A 26,229-nucleotide genomic window follows, 5' to 3' on the forward strand; every position below is an offset into this window, starting at 1 on the left:
TTTGTCTAGGCTTTAAATTACGGTGTCCGATATCTTCGATAAAATAAAAGGGAAAAGGTTGGCTTCCCATTTTCTTCATAATTTATTAAGTCCACACAAGAAATCACCAACACGTTTTACTGTAATACAATAAATTATTGATTTTAAATAAGTAAAATGAAGGATATAGTTGATGTCACAAGGTTAACAAGCATCCATTTTTGGATTACAACAAAGAATTCGGATATCCAATCTTGTCAGCAACAGTTATAATTACAGATCAACAACTATTAGGCTTACATTTTATATTGCATTCTAAACTACATACTAATCTCAAACATAATGAAAAAAACTAGCAGACCTCAATTATATCTCATTAGGTAGCACTAAAATAGTCCAAACGTTTGCATCGGCAAGCTCAGCCAGTGTTATTGCCCTGAATATTGCCCTGAATATTGCCCTGAAAGGGGAAAACAAGAAGAAATTTAATGTGGTGAATTGTTTTCAGTGGCAAGCTCTTTGTCTTCCTTATTGAGCAAGCCAAGCTGGGGCCTAATGCTACCTCGTGGTTGGCTTAATGAAGGCTGTTAACAGGCTAAGTTATTAAGAAAAAAACCTACTTTACTGCCGCATTGAAAAGAAAACTAAACAACCCTTATAAATTGTGAAGCGAAACTCAAGGAGAAGCCTGTTGCTGGTGGTGGGGTTTGGACTTCAAACCTCAGTCCTCTTTGCGGCAGGAAGCCGCCAACATTGTTGGCAGAACCCAGAGCCACCTACTAATTTCCCCGGTGCCTACGCTGTGCGGGAAGAGAAGCCTGTTGCCGGTGATGGGGGCAGGACTCCAAGCCCCAGTCCTCTTTGCGGCATGAAGCCACCAACGTTGTTGCCAGTGCCCGGCGGCGCCTACTAATTCCCGCGGGGATCCCGCCCAGCCGCATGCCCGGGGGAAGACCAGGCCAAGAGCGGGCCAGTCTGCACCCAGCTGCTGCCGGACGATGCTGGGCTGGGCCCTCTCTAAGCTTTTCAATCCTATGAGCCTATGTGAACATTTAATTGACACTGTAGAGCATGGGTACTCGAAACATTTTCCCGGGGGCTGCAAAGTTTGGTCTATGGTGTGAACGAGGGTCGCACGGATGCCAGCTGGGGGTGTAAAGAGGGTGCTGGGGGTGTAAAGTGGGTGTAGGGGAAGCAAAGCATGTATATCTAGTGGCTATATTTAGAAATTAAGGTGTTCCAAAAGTTAAGGGCCTAGCTACTTCCTTTCCCTAACTGCAATTGACCTTTAAATAAGTGATTGCTGTATATTTGATTTTTAGGTCTCGACTGGCGTACACAGCTCGAGGAATTTTGTTTTTCACTTACTGGGGTTGAACCCGCCTCTCTCTTCCATTGGCTAGCTCCATAAATGGAGGCTAGCCATTGGAAAAGAATAATGTCACTCATTCTTGGAGCAGATTCGTGGGTGTTTCTGTATTTTTTTTAAGCCCCGCTCTCTTTGTTTCGTCATGAAGAGGTGGCCCATTGTGGGTGTTTCCTTTTTTATTTTTTTTGCCAGGGCTGTTTTTCGTCAGTCTGTGCCAGCTCCCCGCTCGCTCGCAGTCTCCTCCCTGTGCTCCCACGGGGGCAGCTCTGACAACGCTTGTTTTCCATTTGAAACACTGTGTGACAATTGAAACACAGATGGCAGCGGGCAGCTGTTCCCGGACTCTCCGCCACTCTTAAAATGGCCGCCGTGCCGAGGACTCGCTGAGCAGTGTGCCCCCCCTCCGCCGCTGCTGCTGCCTCCTTTCCGGCTTCCTCCCCCGCCCGCTGCTGCCGGAGCTGCCTTCCCTGGAAACCTCGCTCCGTATAGCGCTGCCTCGGAGCCTTCTGCGGCGCAGCGCTCCGGCGAGGGCTGGTTATAAATATGCGCAGGGCACTCACCAGTGTGTTGGAGGAAATAGTTCAGAAAATGTATTGTGTTTTTTTTGTAACAATTGTTCCAGAAAGCATTGACGCTTTCACTAGTCTGCACGTCGGAGTATGGGTGATAAGTGTGTTTTACAGGGAATAAACGATGCCGATGCGACCGTCGTGAGATAGACACATTAGGGGTGACGCAGACGCACAGCTGCTTTAAACACGCACTTTGTTCTTCTAATGGGCTGTTGGTGGGCAGTTTAGGACACGGCTGGGAGTAATGAAGTCTGAGAGACTCGGACAAGCCCGAGCTCTTGTGATCTCCCCGCCCACTACTTCACAATGCACATTGTTTTGTCAAGCGTTTACACTGGTTATTTTTGCACACTAACACACTAACGTCCCGTGAAACCTCACTGCGCCACGTTACCCCAAGCTTCTCTCCTCTCGCCCCTCCCCCACACTACCATCACGCAGCCTAGTCCTAGCAGTGTGCCATGCAGCTTACTGTGCTGAGTTTACTTTCTTTACGCATTAGAAAGACACATTAAGGCAGTAAGGCAGGTTAGGTGGCAAACATATGCGTAAATACTCAGCAGCACAAATGGTCTTAGTGCACAGCAGCGAGACTGTTTTACACGTGATAACTCTTGCTGTGAGGAGTAACATACCAAAATGGTCTGTGCGCCTGATTTTTGACCCAATATTGCTATAGGCATTTCTTTAGTCTTTTCCCACCGGGGTTTCAGTGGCCAAGAGGCCGCGTGGTCTGTTGAGGTACATGCATCCAAGGCATGGGGGAAGGGACATCTGAGAGGCTGCGTGGTCCGTGGAGGTACATGCATCCAAGGCATGGGAGAAGGGACATACCACACGCGCACACCCCTACATTCCTCCTGAACTAGGGGTGATGAGGCTCCCTAGTCAAAGGGCTCTACCCTTGAGATGGGCTTCTGGGGTGTTGTATATTTTTCCAATCTTTATGTTTAAAATGTAGGCTACAGTTTGCCCATCTCAGCAAGACAATCCATTCTCTCTGTGGCAATTAACGAACATAAGCTGCCCGTCTGCCATTTACTGCTTCTGTCTACGTCACGTCTGTGGTGAGTGTTCCCTGCACTCTCTGCCCGTCCTGTGAAACCTCGTTGCGCCATGTTACCCCCAGGCATGCCAACTTACAGATACATTTCACAATGGGGGGGAGGGGGTTTGGGGGAGGATCTTATAGGAGATGTGTCTATAAAGGGACAAAATTATAAGCCAATTGCGTGTATGAGGCATGAGGGCACAAGGCCATGAAGAGGGGTCGGGGCTTTGGGCTGTGATCTGACCCCCAACATCCTTCCCCCAAAACAAAGGCTTCTGAAGCTAACACTAATGCCCTGGGGAGTATGTAAAAAAAATACACATGAAAAGCAGCAGCGCCCACCCTCCAGATATGAGCTGGAAACCCACATACCACAACCCACACCTGCAGTGTGAGAGACCACATTGTGTATGAGAGACAGCAGTGTGACGACAGCATTGGGTGTAAGAAAGACAGCAATGTGTGAGAAACAGCAGTGTGTGAGAGAGACAGCAGTGTGAGAGACAGCATATGTGTGTTCTAGGGAGAGACAGCAGTGTGAGAGAGACAGCAGTGTGACAGACACAACAGTGTGAGAGAGACAGCAGTGTGATAGACATTTTAATTATGTTTTGGTTTTTGAAACATAAATAAAACACATTGTTATTTGCAATGTAAATAGCTCAAACTCTCGTAAATACGCGACCTATTGCATTGCAAATGCAATAGGTATCGCATTTGCGAGAGATTAAGCTATTGGTTTTGTAAATGACAATGCCATTTATTTATCTGTTTTCAAAACCAACACATAAATAAAAATGTTGTCGTTTACAATGCCAGTAGCTCTACCTTTTGTAAAGGCGAGACCGTTGCATTGTAAATGCTTGTTTTTCCATGTTAGTGCTGAGTCGAGTAAACAGCAGCCCAGGGAGCCCGCATTTGAAGGTAAAGAGGGCCGCATGCGACCTCCGGGCTGTACTTTTAGTATCACCGCTGTAGAGGATACACTGTGGAGACCGGATGGTGGCTGACCCAACGAGTCTGAGGTACTGTCTCCCAGTGTTTTAGGCCTGTATCTAACTGCATTTGAAGTGTCGCTAAAGGTTGGGCCAGTTATACCCCAGGAGTTTATCAGACTATATACAACTGTTCTGCACTGGACATAGGCAGAAAGAAATTAGTGTGGGGTGGTCTGCTTTCCTCCCCCCATGTAAAAACATCATCTATACTCTGTATGTTAGAACGCACAGTCACCGCTATCAAAAATGAAATAGCACTGACTGAGCGCAGGCTTTCTATAAACCCTGGAGGGAAAGGTAGATCGGGTCTGGGCCTCTGGTTATCTTCTTCCTCCCCGAATGTTACGCCTGTGATTTTAGCTGCATCCCCAAATGCCACTACCAATATTGGCTTAATCTCAGACCCTAGTATAGGTGTCCCATTTATGTTATGGCAACTAATCAGGATGTTCACAATGTTGCTAAGGCTTTGTGAAGGATCCTAGACGTGGCAAGGGGTGTAAGCAAAAAGGAAACCCCACTACACAGTACATTGATAAAGCACAAACACCAGAATCAATTGTATCTAGTATTCCATCTGCTTTTTTGTTGCCTTCATCTGAGAAGAATTGGCTGTCCAGCAAAATGGGTGATTTATTGTAATCACTGTTAGAAACTTTCTTAGGAAAATTGTGAGTTGCATTTAAAACTGAGCTTTCTAACATGATCTCTCCGCTGATTTCCAGAGTTTAGGCTATTGAAGCTAAATTGACTCCTCTTACTCTTAAACTCCATTCTTTGCCCCCGTTTACAAGCACCTTTAATAGTGACTCTACACGACCTGTTAGTCTGATGCCAGGAAATAACATTACAATGAACGTCAGTAGCGCACCTGTGTGTGTACCACCTGTTCCCCTTGCGAAGTCTGTGTATTATGTAAAAAGGACCCAAGCTCTTACGGGCCATCAGTTAACCTTTTTCAGAAGGTGAGTAAGGACTATAGTAATATTTCATAGTCCTGTGTGACTCAACCAGTTATATCTCGTCTCCCTGCTGCCTGTCCGTATGGGGTTGTAATGACGGGTGTTACTACACTGAGAAAAGACCAGCATACATCTTTTGAAGAACTATATAATAAAACATTGGACTGGTTAGTTTGTACTAGGGAATTGTCCTTTTCCAATGCAGGAGATATTCTGAGGGTCAGGAGATGTGCATGGGTGGGACCAAATTCCCCAGATATTCATGGTGACTGTATTTTGGTGAATTTGAGGTACCCAAGGCTGGCTCACCAAATCCTATTTAATCGTGATTGTAGCACTCTGTCTAGAAGCTCTATTGCTTTGGTTCCTTTGGGATATTTTTATTAACCCCTTTGTTCTCAAATACAACATAGTTGTCCCTCCTTGCTCCCTCAGACAAATGGTAGTCTGAATACTTGTCTCCCTCTTTCACTTTGAGACTGCCAACTGCCCCTGGTACGTTCCAATACACCAACAAGAGATAGATCCCATACTGGCACTGCTTCGATGGGTCTTTTAGCGAATTCTGCTAGCATTTGTGCAATACCTATAGCTAATAGATTTGAAGTGCTCTCCGATTTGGATTGACCAGCGATTAAGGGATCATGGCCATTTCATCGATGAGGGCACCCTGCAGTATCAAGATAGAATCCCTTCTCCTGAATCCAAACAATATAGTATTATCTCCATACTGAGTTGGTATGTAGCAGTTTTAAGAAGCAAAATTGATTATAAGGACTGGCAGAAATTTGTTTCAGCCACAGTATAATAGCACAAAAACAAATGCAAAAACAATAATTGATCGACGGAATGTTACACAATGGCAGAACATTCACCCCCAGTCACAGATCTGGGTTTAATCCATCGTTATTTTGCTCACCAGACCACCCCAGTTCAGACATGGCCAAATGCAAATCAGTCTTGACCCTGTGCCTCATGGGAACAGTCCAGCCTGGACTGCCAAGCCATACCTTCCCTGGACCGGAATCAAGCATCCTAGGACCGGTTTCTGGCTATCAACCTTCATCAGCCAGGATAGCTTGATTCCAGTGGCCTGGAGAGCACGGGACACACGTGTGAGCATACCCGTCCCACTTGGTGGATTTAGGCCCAGATCTCTGTACTGGGGTGAATGTATGACATTGTTCTGCATTCTGTCCATCAACTGTTGTTTTTGCATTTATCACCCCGAGTGGGACGGGTATGCTCAGACGTGAGTCCCGTGCTCTCCACGCCACTGGAGTCAAGCTATCCTGGCTGATGACGGCTGATAGCCAGAAACCAGTCCTAGGATGCTTGATTCCGGTCCAGGGAAGACATGGGTTCGAGGCATGTGGGCTGCTGAATTCATATCTATAGCATAGATCGCCGCCTAGTGTTGGGTCCGGATGATTGCACATTGTTGTCCTGGAAGAGTCTTCGAAGTATCACGAGATGGGTGGCTCCTCCCCTGGACTACAGTGCGCATGGGCATCGACTCCATCCCCAGATTGTTTTTTTCCGCCATTGGGTTCGGATGTATATTCGACATCTCCAGTTCGGAATCGATATAGACTTTTCTTAAGGCCCGAAGGCCTTTTCCTATACCGTCGGTATTGTTTTGCATTCGGTCCCAGCTCCGTTCCGACTCAGTTCCCGAGTCGGACGTCCAGAGGAGTCGCGTGGCACTTCGATACTCGGGGCCCAGTCGACGCAGCAAGACTTTCGTCGACATCATGGAACGGAGCCCGTTCAAGAAATGTCCCGTGTGCGGATCTAAGTACCCACACATCGACGTCCACCCTGTGTGCAACAAGTGCCTGTCGCCGGACCACGATGAAGCCAACTGTATGGCTTGTTCTAGGTTTCGATCGAAGAAAACGATTAGACTTCGGCGCGTGGCGCCAGGAGGCCCGGCAGTCGGCCCCGGCACCGGTGGACATCTTCGACAGAGAAGAAGCAGACGAGCAGGAAGTTCATCTGCAAGTTTCCCCTCCGGCGGAGGAGATCGACTACGAATGTCGCGGACGTCGAGGTGGTCGAGGCAGAAGACGTCGTCGACGATGTAGGAGACGACAATGAGCCCTACGGGGCCACGGAAGATAGCTCGTGTGAAGAGCTAAGCCCTGAACGAACAATTACTAAGGCTCAGGTCGAGGGATCGCCACACGGCCTTACCCAAGACCTTCCACCCAGCTCCACGGCCTCGCCTACGGGCCCGGCTACGGACACTTCTGCGTTGGTTAAAACGAAACAGAAACCTTCGGTGTCGACGAAAACGAAAGTAATTGAGACGCCGTCAAAACAGAAGACGTCTGTCCCTCCGGCCGCCTCCTCTGACACGTCGGGGCAGCCGAAGCCGAGAAAGGCTGTCGACCCGGGGAAGTCGACCAAGGGCGCCGAGCCAAAGTCGGTCAAGGGCGCCGAGTCTAAGTCGGTCAAGGCCGTCGAACCGAAATCTGCCAAGGGCGTCGAACCGAAAACGGGGGCCCCGCACCCCGTAGTCAAGGCCACCGGCACGAAACCGTCGGCGCCGAAGGCCGTCAGCACGGAAGGAGGACACAGCGTGCAGAAACAGGCTGATCCTGTACCGGATAAAACCAAGGCATCGACGCTCGAGTCTTCACTCGCTGGTGGACCGAAGACGTCTGTCGGATCGACGAAACCGTCCGCTTCCTTTACGAACCAGGTGTCGGATTCTCTACAACGCATCAGGGACAAGGCTTCCGCGGCCGCACCGAAGGATGCTTCCACCGCGAAGCCAGCTGCCACACGCCAGAGTCTTCGACGCCACTCCTGTTTACGTTGCCGCCAAAGGTAGCACCAAAGGCCTTCGCCCCACGGTCGGTCACCGAAGCGCCCGTACCAGTGTCCATGGCGCAGAAGCCTTCTCCGTCGCTTGGGTGCTTGAAACCTCGACAACCCTCGGTGGAGGAGCAGTCGGAACACTATATCGACGCAGACACCAGGAAACTCACCCTCTACAAGAGGAAGATCACGGCAACCCAGCCTTTGGAGTCCTACACGATTCCTTTGAAGCGCAAAAAGCCTGCTGCGGAATCCCCAGTTTTGGTGGAGCCCCTTGCTCCACGGCCTCCACGAGTGGCTACACCCTCTCCCACCTATTCGGATGTGGAGGGTGGAGAAGGTGATGACGAGGAGTATAGTATTCCTGCCAACACTGATCCTGAGGATCACCGCGACTCATGGGCACATGCAGGTGACCCAGGGGATCAGCAAACTGCCCAGGACCCTCAGGTGTACACTGTCAAGACCTCTCCTACTGAGGATTCGGCTGCATTTAACGCTCTAATTGAGAGGGCGGCTAACAACCACGGCGTGGAGCTCTATCGAAGTGGACTTCCTTTTTGATACCTTTTCCACTGCAGAAAAGACTGTCAAGACTCTCCCCATGCTGAAAGGGGTTCTGAAACATGCTGCAGACATTTTTAAGGAACCCACACGGGCCAGGGTGGTCAACCCTAGGATTGAGAAAAAATATAGGCCGGCGCCTGGCGACCCCACCTACATCAAAGGCCAGTTGCCATTGGACTCTCTGGTCGTTTCTAATGCCCGGAAGAGGGCGAACTCGCAGACCACTGGGGATGCTCCTCCCCCAGACAAGGAATCTAAAGTGCTGGAGGCATCAGGGAAGAGGGTGGCGGCTCAGGCGGCCAATATCTGGCGTATCTCTAACACTCAGGCACTCCTGGCCAGATATAACAGGGCACACTATGACACACTAGAGACCCTGTTACAACATCTTCCAGATCAGTATAAAGAGGCAGCTGAGATGCTTATTCAGGAAGGGAAGCTTATCTCCAATGCTTCCATTAAGTGTGCATTGGACGTGGCGGACACCGCGGCCAGAGCCATTAATACCAGTGTCATGTTGAGACGTCAGGCCTGGCTCAGAATCTCCGGTTTCAAGCCGGAGATACAAACTACCATCCTCAATCAGCCAGTAAACCCAGATAGGTTATTTGGTCCTGAGGTGGATACAACCTTAGAAAAGATAAAAAAGATACCGAAACTGCAAAATCCATGGGGGCTCTCCAGTCCCAGCAGTTTCGGGGCAGCACTTTTCGTCGCTCAGGCAATAGAGGTGTTTCCAGAGGCCAGATGTCCCAGCAAACACAATACAATAAAGGTGGGACGCAGTCCTCTTACACCAAGCAGAGTAGAGGCGGCTATCGGGGCAACAGCACCAAGGGCAGAGGTCGTGGTAACAACAACTCCCGCTCCTCCGCCACCAACAAACAGTGACGCCCTGTCGCTGCCCCCCGACCATACTACACCTGTCGGGGGAGACTCCAGCAGTTCCTGCCCGACTGGAAATCCATCACCACAGACAGGTGGGTCAGGAAACTTATCCAGTTCGGTTATTGTTTGGAGTTAACATCCACTCCACCCAACATGTCACCAAAACACCGTCCTATGTCCACAGAGCATTTGCACTTATTGCAGCAGGAGGTACTCGTCATGCTGCAAAAAGGGGCAATCGAGCTCGTGCCGGTGGAGGAAGAAGGCACGGGAGTGTACTCCCTGTACTTCTTAATCCCAAAAAAGGACGGATCCCTCAGACCCATACTGGACCTCAGACCCCTGAATCAGTACATTCTATCAGAACACTTTCATATGCTCACACTGCAGCAGGTTCTCCCGTTGCTCAATCAGGGAGACTTCCTCGCAACCTTGGATCTCAAGGATGCCTATTTCCACATTCCACTGCATCCATCACACAGAAAATACCTCCAGTTCACTATTCGGGGTCGGCATTATCAGTTCAAGGTCCTGCCTTTCGGGGTGACCACAGCACCCAGGGTGTTCACAAAATGTCTGGCGACAGTAGCTGCGCACCTCAGGAGGCAAAACGTTCACATTTACCCTTATCTGGACGACTGGCTTGTCCAAGCAAAGTCCGCCCAGCAGTGCGCCGCCAACACGTCCCACACCATTCACCTTCTTCACGATCTGGGATTCTCACTGAATTATCCCAAGTCGCACCTTCAGCCAGCCCATGTGCGGCAATATCTGGGTGCGACGATCGATACTCTGGCAGCCACGGCTCAGCTGAATTCTGTGAGGATCGACAGCATTCAGTCACTGATCCAAAAGTTCAGACTGCAACACTCGCTTCCTGCAAGAGTGTTCATGCAGTTGATAGGCATGATGGCCTCCTGCATCTTCATAGTCCCGCACGCGAGGCTACATATGCGTCCGCTCCAAGAATGCTTGGGTCATCAGTGGACTCAGGCTCAAGGACAGTTGAACGACCTAGTGTTGGTGACCGGTCGGGCATACAGCTCTCTGCATTGGTGGAATCCACACAACCTTTGCAAGGGCCGACCGTTCCAGGAGCCTGTGCCACAGATTATCCTGACGTCAGACGCCTCTCTCCAGGGATGGGGAGCTCATGTGCTCCACTACACGGTGCAGGGACTGTGGACAACGCAGCAGAAGAAGATGCACATCAACTACCTAGAACTGATGGCAATCTTCTTGGCATTGAAGGCATTCAAAGTACATCTGTGCAACAAAGTCGTGTTGATCCGGACGGACAACATGACGGCCATGTACTACATTCAAAAGCAGGGAGGTACACACTCTCCGCAGTTGTCTCATCTGGCTCAGAGCATGTGGAAGTGCGCCATTCAGAGGAACATCTTCCTCATGGCGGAACACCTCCCGGGCAAGGACAATCAGATGGCGGATCTGCTCAGCAGGTACAGCCACCAGATGCACGAGTGGGAGATACATCCATCAGTACTCCCCCCCGTACTTCCAGCAGTGGGGTCATCCAGAGATAGACCTGTTTGCCACAAGGGAAAACGCAAAATGCCAAAGCTTTGCCGCCAGGTTCCCTCACCCACAGTCGCAGGGCAATGCGATATGGATGAACTGGTCAGGCAGATTTGCGTACGCTTTTCCCCCAGCACCTCTCATACCGCTGGTGTTACGAAAGCTAAAGCAACACTCGATGACACTCATCCTGGTTGCTCCAACGTGGGCACGCCAACCATGGTACACCACGTTTCTAGAACTCTCCGTGGTACCGCATCAAAGGCTGCACCTCACACCCAGGCTTTTGACGCAGAGCCGTGGCGACATTCAGCATCCAGACCCGCAACAGCTCAACCTGGCGATCTGGCTCCTGAAGTCTTAGAATTTGGCTATCTTGACTTGCCTCCTGAATGCATGGATATCATACGGGAGGCAAGAAAGCCCACCACCAGGGCCTGCTATGCAGCGAAATGGAAGCGGTTTGTCATTTACTGTACTGAACACAACATCAACCCGCTAGATGCATCCATTCCCAACATCATCTGTTATTTGTTACATCTTTAAAAATGCAATCTAGCATATGCTTCCATTCGGATACACTTATCCGCCATAGCGGCTTATCTCCAAAATAGGCAGCATCTCTCCGTTTTCAGAGTGCCTGCCATTAAAGCCTTCCTAGAAGGACTTAAACGGGTCATCCCTCCCAGGACCCCACCAGCTCCTGTATGGAACCTCAATGTGGCCCTCACCAGGTTGATGGGCCCACCTTTTGAACCACTACATTCCTGTGAGATTCAGTTCTTGACATGGATAGTGGCGTTTCTCATTGCCATTACGTCTCTGCGACGTGTTAGTGAGCTACAGGCGCTCACTGTACAAGAGCCATTCATACAAATTCACTCCAACAGGGTGGTGCCGCGCACTAACCCTAAATTTCTTCCTAAAGTGGTTTCGCAGTTCCATGTCAATCAGTCCATTGAGCTGCCCGCGTTCTTTCAAAACCCGGAGACAGTAGCAGAAAGAATGCTCCACACTCTCGATGTAAAACGAGCTTTGATGTACTACATCGATAGGACAAAGGGTTTTAGGAAGACACAACAACTCTTTGTTGCCTTTTCTGCCCAGCACAAAGGCAACCCCATTTCCAAAGCGGGTATAGCCAGGTGGATCGTTAAGTGTATTCAGATTTGCTATCACAAGGCTAAGCGCACTTTAACGGTCCCCCCCAGAGCCCACTCCACCCGCAAGTTGGGGGCCTCCATGGTTTTCCTTGGTAATATCCCTTTGGAAGACATTTGTAGAGCAGCCACGTGGTCTACCCCACACACATTTACTAAACACTACTGTGTAGATGTGCACTCCAAGCAGCAAGCAGCTGTAGGGCAGGCTGTTCTAAAGACACTTTTTCAGGCATCTGCAGCTGGCACAGGCGGCCGCCTATGATGGAGGGACTGCTATATATTCTATGCTATAGATATGAATTCAGCAGCCCACATGCCTCGAACTGAATATGCTACTTACCAGTATGCATCTGTTCTTGGCATGTAGGGCTGCTGACATTCATATCGCCCGCCCTCCTCCCCGGCGCCTGTAGCGGCTGCAGAACTTACACTTACTCTTAGCATGGCCATCGCTCACACTGTTAAGCTCCATCTTCGCCACAATGGCTAAAAACAATCTGGGGATGGAGTCGATGCCCATGCGCACTGTAGTCCAGGGGAGGAGCCACCTATCTCGTGATACTTCGAAGACTCTTCCAGGACAACAATGTGCAATCATCCGGACCCAACACTAGGAGGCGATCTATGCTATAGATATGAATGTCAGCAGCCCTACATGCCAAGAACAGATGCATACTGGTAAGTAGCATATTTACTTAGCAGTTCGGGCTGGACTGTTCCCATGAGGCACAGGGTCAAGGCTGATTTGCATATGGCCATGTCTGAATTGGGGTGCCCGGGCATCCCTACCGGCACCGTAAGAGTCGAGCGACTCGAGAAAAACAGATCAAAAAAGTTTCGTCAAAAAGTGACTAAGGGGTAGAGCTTCTCCGGATCTGCGCTAGCTGGCGCGGAAAAAAGAAGAACTGACGTCAGCGCGCGAGCGGCGTCTAAGTACTCCAGCGACGTCATTCCGGCGCTAACGACGGACGCGGAGCCGCGGACGACGCCTTCCGACGCACAGGGGTATTCCTACGCAAAAGTTTCCGGATCCAGTCTGACGCCTGGGGATATTCTAAGGTAAGGAATCTATCACTAACTAATGTCTCTTACAGATATATCGTTACACAAGTAGTAACTTGTGCATTTAGGGCCAGATCTCTGTACTGGGGTGAATGTATGATATTGTTCTGCATTCTGTCCATCAACTGTTGTTTTTGCATTTGTCATCCCGAGTGGGACGGGTATGCTCAGACGTGATTCCCGTGCTCTCCACGCAACTGGAGTCAAGCTATCCTCGCTGATGACGGCTGATAGCCAGAAACCGGTCCTAGGATGCTTGATTCCGGTTCAGGGAAGACATGGCTTAGCAGTTCGGGCTGGACTGTTTCCATGAGGCATAGGGTCAAGGCTGATTTGCATATGGCCATGTCTGAATTGGGGTGCCCGGGCATCCCTACCGGCACCGTAAGAGGCGAGCGACTCGAGAAAAACAGATCAAAAGATAAAAAAAGTTAAGTCAAAAAGTGACTAAGGGGTAGAGCTTCTCCGGATCTGCGCTAGCCGGCGCGGAAAAAAGAAGAACTGACGTCAGCGCGCGAGCGGCGTCTAAGTACTCCGGCGCTAACGACGGACGCGGAGCCGCAGACGACGCCTACCGACGAGCAGGGGTATTCCTACGCAAAAGTTTCCGGATCCAGTCTGACCCCTGGGGATATTCTAAGATAAGGAATCTATCACTAACTAATGTCTCTTACAGATGTAACCACGCCACTGGAGTCAAGCTATCCTGGCTGATGATGGCTGATATCCAGAAACCGGTCCTAGGATGCTTGATTCCGGTCCAGGGAAGACATGGCTTGGCAGTTCGGGCTGGACTGTTCCCATGAGGCACAGGGTCAAGGCTGATTTGCATATGGCCATGTCTGAACTGTGGTGGCTTGGTGAGCAAAAAAATGATGTATTTAGGCCCAGATCGCTGTACCGGGGTGAATGTATGACATTGGTCTGCATTCTGTCCATCAACTGTTGTTTTTGCACAGTATAATAGCACTACTGGAAACCTGGCTTACCGATGCACCACACTTAAAAGGGGATGCTTGTTTCTCTTGCCCTGCCACTCCGTCACTAAGGGGCGAGCTATGGGTGGGTTAGGTATATGGATTAATCTAAGCCTTCAGGTGGAGTAGCGGTTACTCTGAGCAAATCTGTTCTGTGTTCCTTTCTGGCAATAAGAAACTGTATTCCCTGGTCACACATTTTTTTTATCTGATAAATATTTATAATAACGATTTTAGTAATGCTCTCTGTACCCATTTCACCAAATTATTTAGTTTTGTTGCTAAATTGCAAGCCTCTCATGGTAATAAGCACACACAAACCCATTATTATGTGTGCCGGGATTTTAATGCTATACTACATGAGTGTCTAAGGGACTCAGGTGAATCAGCTAAAGGGACTGTTACTATTTTGGACTCCAGGCGGACCAAACTTTCGAATTATTTAGCTGCTAATGGACTGGTTAATCTAGTTGAAGCATTAGGAGGGGTTGATATGGCTTTACCCACGTATAGAAGAGCTGGGAAAGCCTCAGATATTGATTGTTTGTCAGTTCTGACTTTGTATCATCGTTTCTTTAAGGCAAGATTGTACCCACAGACTTAAGGATCTCAATGCACTGTGTGCCTTTGCTACATTGCCAATTAATAGATATCAGTGTAACGCTAATTTACCTTCTATCACCCAGAACTCCACGGATGGCTTAAGACTGGACTGACAGCTCGGTAACCCAATTGAAAATTGACTACACTGATAAATTCGCATTTAGGTATATGTTTAAACTGCTTCTCTGACGGTGACCATGAGATGAAGATGCAGTACTATAACAGCCTGGCATATATCATTAGGAAGTCTCTGTTAAAGCCAATTTCTTTACGTGACGAGAACCCTCAGTGGTTTGATGGGACTTGCTCCATGGCCAACCACAGGTTCAGAAAAGCATTGCCTGCCCATACCAGGGTAGATTATGAGATCCGACAGGCACAACAAAAATATAAAGTTGCTCTTTCAAGTAGGAAGAAGGAACTTTATAAAAGGGATTGGGAATTATTGGAAAGTGAAGCATCTGGGGAGGATTACAAGCATTTGTGGTCTCTTGTCAAATATATAAGAACTAGGACTTCTTCCCTTAACCCTCTGATGCTCAACAGTATTTCTGGGACAGATTGGGTGACCCATATTACTTCTATTTATTATATTGAGGAAGACCCAACCCTGTCTGCTGTATTACATAGAATATTACAGAATTCCTAACCTCGTCTTAAATGTACGCAGTAAGTGGATTTGGCCATACAGCATACTATAGGTGGGAAGGCCTCTGTGCCAGATGGCGTCCCCATCGTCCTGATGAAATGTTTGCCTGACCTATGGAGCCCTTTAATTGTCAATGTTTTTAATCATCAGTGTCTAGCTTCTGATACTCCCTAATCTTGGGGGTTCTTGACGATTGTGCCCATTTTAAAAAAAAGGTGATCGTATGTCCCCTAAGTGCTATCACCTATATCTCTTCTAGACAGCGTCATTAAAATTATAGGTAGAGTGATAAACTACCACCTAGTTAAGTAGGCAGGCGACAATGGTGTCTTCTCACATTTTCAATTTGGATTCAGGCCCAATAGGAACTAATGAGCAGTGTATGTATATCTATGAACTGGATTCAAAACACCCACTGGTGTCCCGGCGCTCCACCTACAGACAGCTTGTTCCTGGGAGAGAGTGAGCAACACGGACCTTCTGTGGCTTGATTACTTCATTCAGAAAAGTAAGCATTGCTATGCGCAGCGGTTTGTAACCAGCTCCGCTGCTGCCTCTTGACCCTGGCGCTCACAAAGGGTTTTTCTCTTTTTTCAGCGGGCCAACTTTAACTGCCGGCCTGAACTGAGGCCAGTGACCGGCCGCTTCCCTCCCTGTGGTCTGCATAGCCAGGTAGGAACCTCGCGCAAGTCGTTCTTGGCGATTGGGGGGGTGTTGTGCTGTGCACCCATGCCTTGAGAGATATATATTCCATACATGATTTTGTATCACCCATCTAGACCTACACGCGCAAAATAATGTGAGCCGCCCTGATACCTGCAAGCTTCTGAAGCCTGACACCACGCCTTAAGTCCTGCTCTGCGCCTATTGCAGGTATGATTCATACATAGGACAGTCCGTTCGCCTTTCCTAGTGCGACCCTTTTAATTCCCGTGCATTAAGCACCTTTATATATGTCTTTTAGGTGTGAACACGACATACCTACTCCACGGCAACCTTTGTGCCCGCGTGCAGGTAAATACTTTCCACTTCTCATGGAGTCTGAGTAGGCATTTTACAGTACGTCAATGTACGTCTGACACCAAATTCTGTACTTTTTTGCAGAATCTGTTTCCCAGTCCCTGTCCTGAAGAGAACCTTGAATACTTAGGTTCGAAACGCGTCGACAATACCACCCTGTGGCTACAACAAAGGGTGCCGCTAGGATGTAAATCATACCACCACTCTGTATCCTAGCCTTGCAACCCTATTTAACATTACACCACAGGCTTTCGTTGACAGGCAGGCTTGTTTTTGATCTCAACCCCGCCTGTCACTTGGTTTTTTCAATCTCTAGGACTGGTTCCCGTTTGTTCGCTTATGGATTAATCTCTGCACTGTATATAATTGCAATTTATTTGAATTATTATACATTTGTGATTGTCTTTTGGTGTGTCTAACCAATCTTTTGTTTGATTCTTTGTTGTAAATTTGTAAATGTGTGCATTTGTAGATACTGTATATATGAACCTTTTGAATTGACAGTGGTTTTGTTTGTGCTTGTGTTTCAAAAAATTGCTGATAAATGTAAAAAAGAAAAATAAACTTGTTTGGAAAATTAAATCCAGTGGTCACACGGTACAGATTGACTGTGTGTCTGGTGAATTGTTTCACGAATAATCCTGTCCAGCCACCCTGTTCTGTTTTTCCTATTGTTGAGATCCGGGTTGGTCAGATGTAGGATCCAATACCTTTACTGTTTCACACTCTGTGCCAGATGGCGTCCCCATCGTCCTGATGAAATGTTTGACTGACCTATGGAGCCCTTTAATTGTCAATGTTTTTAATCATCAGTGTCTAGCTTCTGATACTCCCTAATCTTGGGGGTTCTTGACGATTGTGCCCATTTTTAAAAAAAGGTGATCGTATGTCCCCTAAGTGCTATCACCTATATCTCTTCTAGACAGCGTCATTAAAATTATAGGTAGAGTGATAAACTACCACCTAGTTAAGTAGGCAGGCGACAATGGTGTCTTCTCACATTTTCAATTTGGATTCAGGCCCAATAGGAACTAATGAGCAGTGTATGTATATCTATGCAAGGCGATTTCCCATCTATTTGGCTTTCATGGATCTATTCACTTCATTTGATTCTGTGAACATGATCCAATTGTGGCTAATGCTGTTGGATTTAGAAGTGGAACACTCTACATTGAATTTTCTTTATTCCCTGCATGCAGATCTATCCCCTAGAGTACGGATAAATGTTTCCGGCGAACTATCATCGTCAGTCTAATTGAGGAGAGGAGTGCGGCAAGGGTGTATATTGGGACCCCTGCTGTTTATTCTTTGTCTTGATAAGGTATCGACAAACTTGTTTCAGTTGATGTGGACACTTCGAGAATGACAGGCACTCCGGTGCCTGCCTTTTTATATGCTGATGATGCCGTTCTTATAGCTCTCATGCCAAATGCTATGAGGGAACTAGTGGATCATTTTGTTTTTATGCAGGACCTTGATTTCACTACTAATTGTACCAAATCGCATATTATGTCCTATGGCAAAAGAAAGTTCAATAGGATCATAATTAAGGGCCAAGTACTGACTAGCATTGATAAATTTGTTATTTAGGTTTGAATTTGAGCTCTTAAGGTCCCTGCACCCACAGATGAATAATTCCACCTTCAAACTTTGTAGAACTTCTGGAGCAGTTTGTAATAGTACAAGATCTGGGGTGGGGGCGCGGGGGCAGTTCGCCCAGCTCTAAAGGTGTATAATGCCCAGTGTGTTAGTGCTACCGCACACGGATTACAAAGAGCAGCTCAATACAGACTGAGGAAAATCATTTTCTACGTAGATTGCTCCTCCTACTGCCATCTACATCGAGTTTTATTATCCACTCTGAATTGATTCAAGAATTTATAAAACAGGGTCCATTTGGCCCCTGTTTTACTGTGGGTTAGTATTTGGTCAAATCCGGCTGCTCCTCTTTGTAGGGGACATCATTTGTGAATGTCTTAATCAGGACATGTGATATAGGCAGGGGAAACCCAATAAACCCTTGTAGGCTTGGGCACAGGATATTTAGCAAATCAGCTAAAAGTCAAAGTGAGCTACAAGGGATTTGTTTCAAACAATGGATCTAAGTTGAGAGTCGTACAAGCGTATCAAACTCTAGTGTATCAAAAGAATATCACATTTGTAGATTAGATGGAATCAATCAAGAAGGCAGAAAAAGCGAAAAAGACATACGGGAAGGTTGATGGTATTCAAAGTATATTTGTATTTAGTAAGAAAAGCATCAAATGCAAGTCTGGGGGGTATACAAAAAAGTAAATTCAAGCAAAGATAATCATGAACAGAGGTATATGTCGCATCTACTCATCGGTTCACAACTAAACATCAACTCCTGATCAATTACCAGACAACCAAATTAATCAATAAACAATGGTCGTATGTTGGTGACAATGCAACGCTTCTGGAGATGACGGAAGTGTCGACGTTTCGGTCTAATGTGCAGACATCATGTAGACCATCATCAGGACAAAACAATGTGTTGCTGGAGAAAAACCCCTGAAATGTCTGCAGAGGCTTGCTTCAAAAATCAACCGCAATGAATGAAGAAGGAGGAACCTCCACAAAGATGGGAATCTGCGGTGCAATCTATAGCCGATCAATGATGAAAGGTACTCAAAAAGGTTGATAGTTAGGAACTCGGTATTACTCTGATAGCTCGTAATAGTCGAATTGAAGCGAAGTGTTAGCAGCGTCTTTCGTCGGCATGCAGGCTAATGAAATCAACGATTTACTGAATCAGGACATGGCCTGTTTAATCACAGGATTATGATATAGTCAAGATACTTTTGTCATGTTGGATCGGTCTACCTTGTTTATGGAGCCATCAAGTATTGTTAAAACAGACAAGAACAGGGTAAAAGCAATATTTATGGAGCATTGTGAAAATTCAAGACGAAAAATGAATGAACTAAAAGCACAGTTTTGACTTATTATCGATCTTTGGCGCCGGAAGAACCTACTTTGTTTTTAGGTACCGCGTGGCGTTGCAGTGCAAAGCGCTGCTCGCTCGGCGAGAGATTTTGTGGATGAGGGGTTTTCAGAAAGGAACTCAAAGCCCACCCCTCATTTCCATTGGCTTGTGTCACCGTTTATGCTAAACAGTGGCCTGCCATTGGAAATGAGGGTTCTTTGTTGACACCCTTTTGCCTTCGATCCGGACTGGGTCACCTGCTTTGCTGCTGTCGCAGAACATTTTCTTATCTTTATCGGGCCATGTGTTTCTAGTTAGAAACACATGGCCCCATAAAGACAAAAGTTCGAAGCTTGTTAAAGTCCGTTCTGGTGAAGGCGCGTTGTCTAAGCGCTTGCTGGGCTCAAGGGGAGGCAGCGGGCCTGTCTTTGTGGCCCCAACTCCTTGGGAGTCTGTCCTCGCGGCTCACCTTCGGCTTGAGACTATCTTCGTGGCTCACCCTTGGAGCGAGGGTCCGTGCATGTGCAACAGGTTCTAGTCTTTCCGCGCATGGTTTCTCCCATGCCTCTAAAGTTATCGCAGCACCAAGCCTTTCTCGGCATGTTTACATTTTTTTCGGTGGGAGGGGGTGCCCAGGGTGACCTATCGCAGCACCACGCCTTTCTCGGCGTGTTTACATTTGCAGTCCATCACCGCGTGCACGGTGTGCTTTCTGATCCAGTGGAAGACAATGGCAGTGATGATGGACACAATGGACAAGATGCCCACTGCAATGCCAATCATGATGCCCAGGAGAAGGGGCTCCGGTGGAGGTGGTGTGGTCGGGGTACTGCTGTGGGGGTGGTGACGTCTTCGGAGCTCCCTTCCTCGTCGCCATAGAGTTTACAGGACAGTAGGTCGGCTTGCAGAGTGTACCCGGGCCGGCAGGAGCACCGGGTGTGTTGTCACAGGCCTGGTCACAGTACTCCGAGCGGCACTCGTTAACATCCACACAGACACTAGGTGTTCCCTCCACACTGAATGCTTGTACTGCGCTGGCATTGTCGTTCTCAATGATGTACCCTGGGGGCAGCGACAGGATTTCATGGTGTGCGGGTCACACTCTGCCGGGCACTCGCTGCTGTTGCAGAATATCTGGCATTTGCTGGGATCGTGAAAGTGTACGGGGTACCCCAGGTCACAATCACACCTGTAGGTGCCAGGCAAGTTGATGCAGTTCTGTTCACACACCTGGCCCTAGCACTCATCAGTGTCCTCACACTTGTTATCGAACATTTCGTAGCCCGGGTGACAGAGTCAGTGGAAGCCCCTCACTGTGTTCTCGCACTGCTGATCACATATGTTCTTGTTCACCTGTCAGTCGTCGACGTCGTGGCAGCTGGTGCCGTCTTGCCCAGTTCGTACCCTTCCTGGTACATACACTGTGGCACATTGTCGGTGGCATTGAGGAACCAGAGCTGGGCGCACCTGTGGCTAGAGCAGGGGTCGGGGGGCAGAACGCATTGATATCCATCTTTAGCCAGCTCCAGGCCCTGGGGGCATGTGGCAATGCCAGACTCCTCTCGACAGCTGTGGCTGCAGCCTCCGTTCTCCACCTCGCAGTGCCAGGGGCCTGGGCTCGAGGAAACCCATCTCATGCTGGTGCTATCTTGGCCTCGGCAGTGAATCTCCAATCCGTCAGGAGAGATTGAGGCCACCGTGTCTGGGGGCAGCGCCATGAAGTCGCTACCATTAGCTCGGAACGGGGTCACGTAGGTCACCGCGAGCCCAGAGCTGAGGTTTAAGGGACTGCATGTGCCCGGATAGGTGAACTCGCACAGGAAACCTTGGCTTCGGCTCTCGAAGTCCCTTCCCCCCCCCCCAGGCCAGATCACTCTGCACTGTCACGCAGCGCTGTGAGCAGCTGTTCCAGGCTCCAGGCTCCAGGGGCCTTCCAGTTGGTTTAGTCTGTGTTGGAGTCTCCGGTGACCCACTGGAAGCCACGCAGAGGCCCTGGAAGGTCGGGGCAGGAGCCGTTTCGAGCAGTGTGAGGCCGGCGGAGCAGCAGGTTCCATCATGCCACAAAAGGAATGCTGACACACATTTATGTCCCATTATTTTCGCCAAACTGGGTTGTACGGAGTATCGTACCCTTCTGTCCACACATTTCTGCTCTTAACCTGAGCACCATAAAGAGGAGAAGAGATGCTTTCACACTCAGTCCTGACTTACTCCTGGCACCTTTATTCTACTGATAGTGTTATTTTTAGTTCTCGTGACCTTAAATGCGCGCAAGCGCATTGAGGGAGCGAGAATTCAAGTAGCCAAAATCCTCGTCAAACCAAGGGCTTTCTGCTGCGGTTTTCTTGAAGTTCACGTGAACCACGTGACCAAACAAGCACTCGCATCAGCCTCCCTCCCTCCTATCGGCCATACTTTCAGTTTCCCGGCCGCTCATCTTCGCAGCACATCAAAGGGCTTCGCCCAGCGTGCGCTCTGCGGCTTCTCCTCCCCTAATTATTCTTGGATGGCCGGCCGGCCGTACTTTCAGCTCCAGCACCTCCCCTCTCTCCCCGCACACAGCCTTCCTTGGATTTCTCCTCCCCAGCCAGCTTCCCCCAGGCCGTGTTCCCTCCCCTGCTACCCCATCCTCACTCATCCCTCGCACCCCCTCCTCCTTCAGGCCCCCACCATTTGCTTTTGCTTGTTTTTATTTATACGTGCGTGCGTTCCCCCACCACTCGTGTTGTTCTCTCCCTTGTTATAGGTATTTTATTTTAGTGCTGATTTAACCATCTTTTTGCTTTAACTCTAAACTTTGTGCAACTCTGAATGTTCATGTGTTCATCTTGCTGCAAAATGTACATTTCAGTGAGTAATTGCGAGGAAACGAAAAAGTTTAATACTGCTCGGTCGGATCCCGCCTTTGGTATTCAGAACAGTCCTAGCATATCACCGGCATGTGAGGCAGGCTTGGCGCCAGGCGGTTAAACTGAGCATCGGATAATGAGGTGCCCTTTGCAGCCATTCTGCTGCTATCAAGCACCCATCCTGCGTTTCTTTGTCGCCATTTCCGCGATGACAAAGGCCGGTGTGGGCTGTGCCTGTCCAGAACATTCTTGTGTTGCACCCCTTGCCGTTAAAAATTTAAACCGGGTTCGCATTACAAAGCCAAAGAACTCGCCTCACAACTTTTAAAGGTCAAGAATAAAAACTAGCTTTCAGCCTACCTTCAGGGCCAATGTTAACTTCGAGATAATAAGAAGGCAAATAGTATTTTAAACGCATATGCTAAACAAATGCATATTTTTGTCCGATGTTTACATACGAAAAACTGTGTTTTCAAAGTGGATTTTTGGTGTCGCTTGGTTTAAACGTGTCACAAAAAATTGCCAGACCTGTAGCAACAAGTTGGCTTTAGGAGAACTACTACTTATATAATATGTCGACGCCGTTTTAGTGAATCAAGAGATTCTAGTCGCCGCACCTCTTATGAATTTTTTGCCAACTTTGTATGCAGCACGATCTCCCCCTAGATTTATTATACTCGGTGTTTGTATGTACCATGTGAATATATTTATTTATTTATTTTGGAAGTTTTGTATAGCGCTAGCCAGACCGCAAGGTATCGGAGCGCTTCACATAAGTACAAGGCGGTGCAAAAGAAGGCCAACATAGCATAGCAAAGCATAGCAAAGTACAATACAGTGCAAAGAGACATTTGAGGTGCACTCCAGGGTGAACCTATCTGAAAGTTAAGGAACGATCAAGGAACAGGGTTTTGAGCTGACTCTTGAATTTAGGGAAAGAACGAATAGTTCTGATGTCAGGGGGTATAGAGTTCCAAATCGTGGGTGCATTCCCGGCAAAGGACCGATCCTTGGTTTTTTGTTTTCGAGTTTTTAGTGGGATCAGGAGTAGGGTGTTAGAGCTTCTGAGGTTCCTGTTCTGACCCGATTTTTTAAGTTTGGATGCCAGATATTCAGGTTTGCCAGTGTGAAGGGCTTTGTGGGTGAGGCAGGCTGTTCTAAAGTTCGCCCGCAATTCAATTGGTAACCATTTGAGTTCTTTTAGTGCCGGAGAGATGTGGTCAAATTTCTTTGTTCCAGTGACCATTCTGGCAGCCGCGTTGAGGGTTGTTTTCAGAGGAGCCAGATGTATTTTGGGTATTCCAGAGAGGATTGCAATCCCATAGTCCAGCCTTGATAGTACCAGTGCTTGGGTGGCTTGTTTGAGATCACTGGGTGGAATGAAAGGTTTTATTTTGCTTAGTAGCTTCAGATTAAGGAAGGCGCTCTTAGCCGAGATCTTGATGTGTTTGGTTAGATCTAGTTTGGAGTCAAGTGTGATGCCAAGTGATTTGACAGAGTCCGCTAGGGAGAGATTCTTATTTAGCGCGTCAATATCTTTTAGCCATTCGATCATTTGTGGGTTCTCTTCTTTGTTCGAGATGAGGAGTAATTCAGTTTTGTCAGGGTTCAGCTTTAGATGGTTGCTAGACAGCCAGCATTGGACTTCCTTTAGTGTTTCGTTGAGTCTGTGAATGTCTTGCGCCGAGGAGATTTCCAGATAGATTTGGGTATCATCTGCGTAAAGGTGGAAGGGGATGTTAGCTTTTCTAAGTAAGGTGGAGAGGGGTTCCATGTAGATGTTGAAGAGTTGAGGGGAGAGCACTGAACCTTGTGGAACTCCTCTAATGACTGGATGAAGGTCGGATTCAAAGCTTCTCATTTTGATTCTTTGTGAGCGATTATGCAGGAAAGAGGAGAACCAATTGAGTACCATATCATCTAGTCCAGCCCTTTCTTCGAGGGCTTTGAGGAGAAGAATATGGTCAACTGTGTCGAATGCTGCAGATAGATCGAGGAGAATGAGGAGGCAGCATTGGTCTTGGTCTAGTGATTTGTGTATGTCGTCAATTATGTTAAGGATTGCAGTTTCCGTGCTACACCCTTTCCTGAATCCTGACTGATGTGAGTCAAGGAGGTTGGTATTGGTCAAGTGCTGTGTTAGTTGTTGGAGAACACACCTTTCTAGTATTTTGGAAAGGAGAGGAAGATTGGAGACAGGTCTGAAGTTATTTAAGTCGTTTGTATCAAGGCCAGGTTTCTTTAGCAATGGAGTGACTTGTCCTACTTTCAGGCAATCTGGGACATTTCCGGTTTGTAAGGAGCTATTAATGATCCTGCACCACAGTGGGGCTAGGGAGAGTTTCAGTTTTTTGGTTAGCCGAGCAGGAAGGGGGTCAAGGGTGTGAGATGAAGGTTTCGAGGTGGAGATAAGTTTGACTATTTCCTCTTCAAGAATGGGCTGGAAGAGTGACCATGGTTTAGAGTTTGGTGGTGGAGCGCTACCAAGCACCCTCCCCCGGCTGCTATTGGGTTGTGGAGCGCAGTTGATGACCAGAGAGCACTCGATTTTGGAGACCTTGTCATTAAAGAAGTTGGCGAAGTTGTCGCAACGTTCTTTGGAGGTCTGTCCGAGGGAGGAATCCGGCTTGGAGGTTTGTTGTTTAATAATACTGAAGAGCTCCTTGGGTCTGTTCTTTGCGTCGTCTAGAGCTGATCGGAAATACATGGATTTCTTGCTCTTGATATGGTTGTTGTACTTCTTCCGGATGGATCTAAGTTTGTCTCTGTGGGAGATAGTAGGTACACTTCTCCATTGTCTTTCTGCAGCTCTTAATTGTCTCCTTTCTTCATTGGTGTCGGAGTCGAACCAGGATCTAGATGGAATGGCTCTGTTCTTTCTTTATTTCAGTGGTGCTAGTTGGTCGAGGAGGTTTAGCATATTGATGTTGTAGAGTGAGGTAAGGTCGGTTGTGGATAGATTTTTGTCGTTCGGAAGGAGTAGCTTTAGCCTATCTTCCATGACTTCCAGGGGAATCTGGGAGAAATTTCTCGTCCATTTGGGGGGATCCTGCACCGGAGGCAGAGATAGGACTCCTTGATTAATGTGGAATAAGATCATGTGGTGATCCGACCAGTCCACAGGGAGGATGTTGTCGATTTTAATTGTGTCTTGTTGTGCAATGATGACATCCAAGATCGCTCCTTTGTTGTGGGTTTCTTCGGAGCAATGTTGGAAAAGGTTATTGTCACAAAGGAGAGAATTAAGCGATTGGATTAGGGCGTTGTTGGATTCATTCCAACGTAGGTTGAGATCACCCAGAATTATGTGGTTAATGTCTTTGAGTGCGCAGTTGGCAATTAGGTCAGAAAGATGTTCCCCAAAAGTAGGAGTGTTGCCGGGTGGGTGATAGAGAAGGTGACCAACTAAAGGGCTGCTGTCCTTAAGCTTAATAGAGACCGATAGACATTCAAAGGAGTTATATTCGCAAGGGTCCATTACAGTGATGGAAATATCCTCTTTGTGGATGATGGCTATCCCTCCCCCGCGTTGGTCTATTCTGTCTTTATTGATGAGTTTGAAACCCGGGGGCACTAACATGTCGAAGCAAGGTGGGGAGCATTCCTTTAGCCAAGTCTCCGTGATGAATGCAATGTCTAAGTCTTGAGTGAGGATGGCTTCGACAAGTTCCGTTGCATGCTTGAGGGCAGATCGACAGTTAATGAGCATGCAGTTGGTAGGAATATTGTTTTTGGTCGACTGCTTTTCTAGAGGCGCCCTCGGTATGAAGGTGAGGGCGGGTGGGGGTCTGGTAAGTGTCACAGGTGTGAAATCTCTTCCAAAGCCCGTGATTACTTGTATCTTGGCGTTGGTGGCAGTTGAGGGATGGTAAACATAGGTGGAGGCTAGTTCCTTAGCTTCTTCCTCTGACATTGCTGCTGCAGATCTGAGAGGCCTATTAGATTGGGTCTCCACATCTTTATTAGTGTATGTCTGAGCTTCAGATGTGGTGGATAAAGATCTTGAGGGAGAGTGAAGAGGGATCCCCGCGTCAGTTCTAGGGGGCCTTGGCGGTCGTTTCTCGGGAGTAGGTACGTTTCCAGCACAGAAATTGAGAGTAAGAGTCAGTCGAATCGGAGGCCCTGTGTTGGACATGTCGGGGCTTACGAGTTTTATCAAGATTGGCAAGGATGTCATCTAGGCCACTGCATATCATTTCAAGCTGCCT

At 48.0% G+C, this 26,229-nt stretch overlaps 1 protein-coding gene and 1 pseudogene across 1 annotated transcript in view; one reads left to right on the forward strand and one right to left on the reverse strand.

The window, feature by feature from the left end:
- The window catches only part of FANCM (FA complementation group M), an 837,191-nt gene that overhangs the window by 681,651 nt on the left and 129,311 nt on the right, over nt 1–26,229 (forward strand). The gene's annotated exons all lie outside the window — the stretch shown is intronic.
- On the reverse strand, nt 19,746–21,225 carry LOC144782536 (thrombomodulin-like; annotated as a pseudogene).

This window comes from Lissotriton helveticus, chromosome 9 (genome assembly GCF_964261635.1).
Source record: "Lissotriton helveticus chromosome 9, aLisHel1.1, whole genome shotgun sequence".
NCBI classification, from domain to species: Eukaryota; Metazoa; Chordata; class Amphibia; order Caudata; family Salamandridae; genus Lissotriton; species Lissotriton helveticus.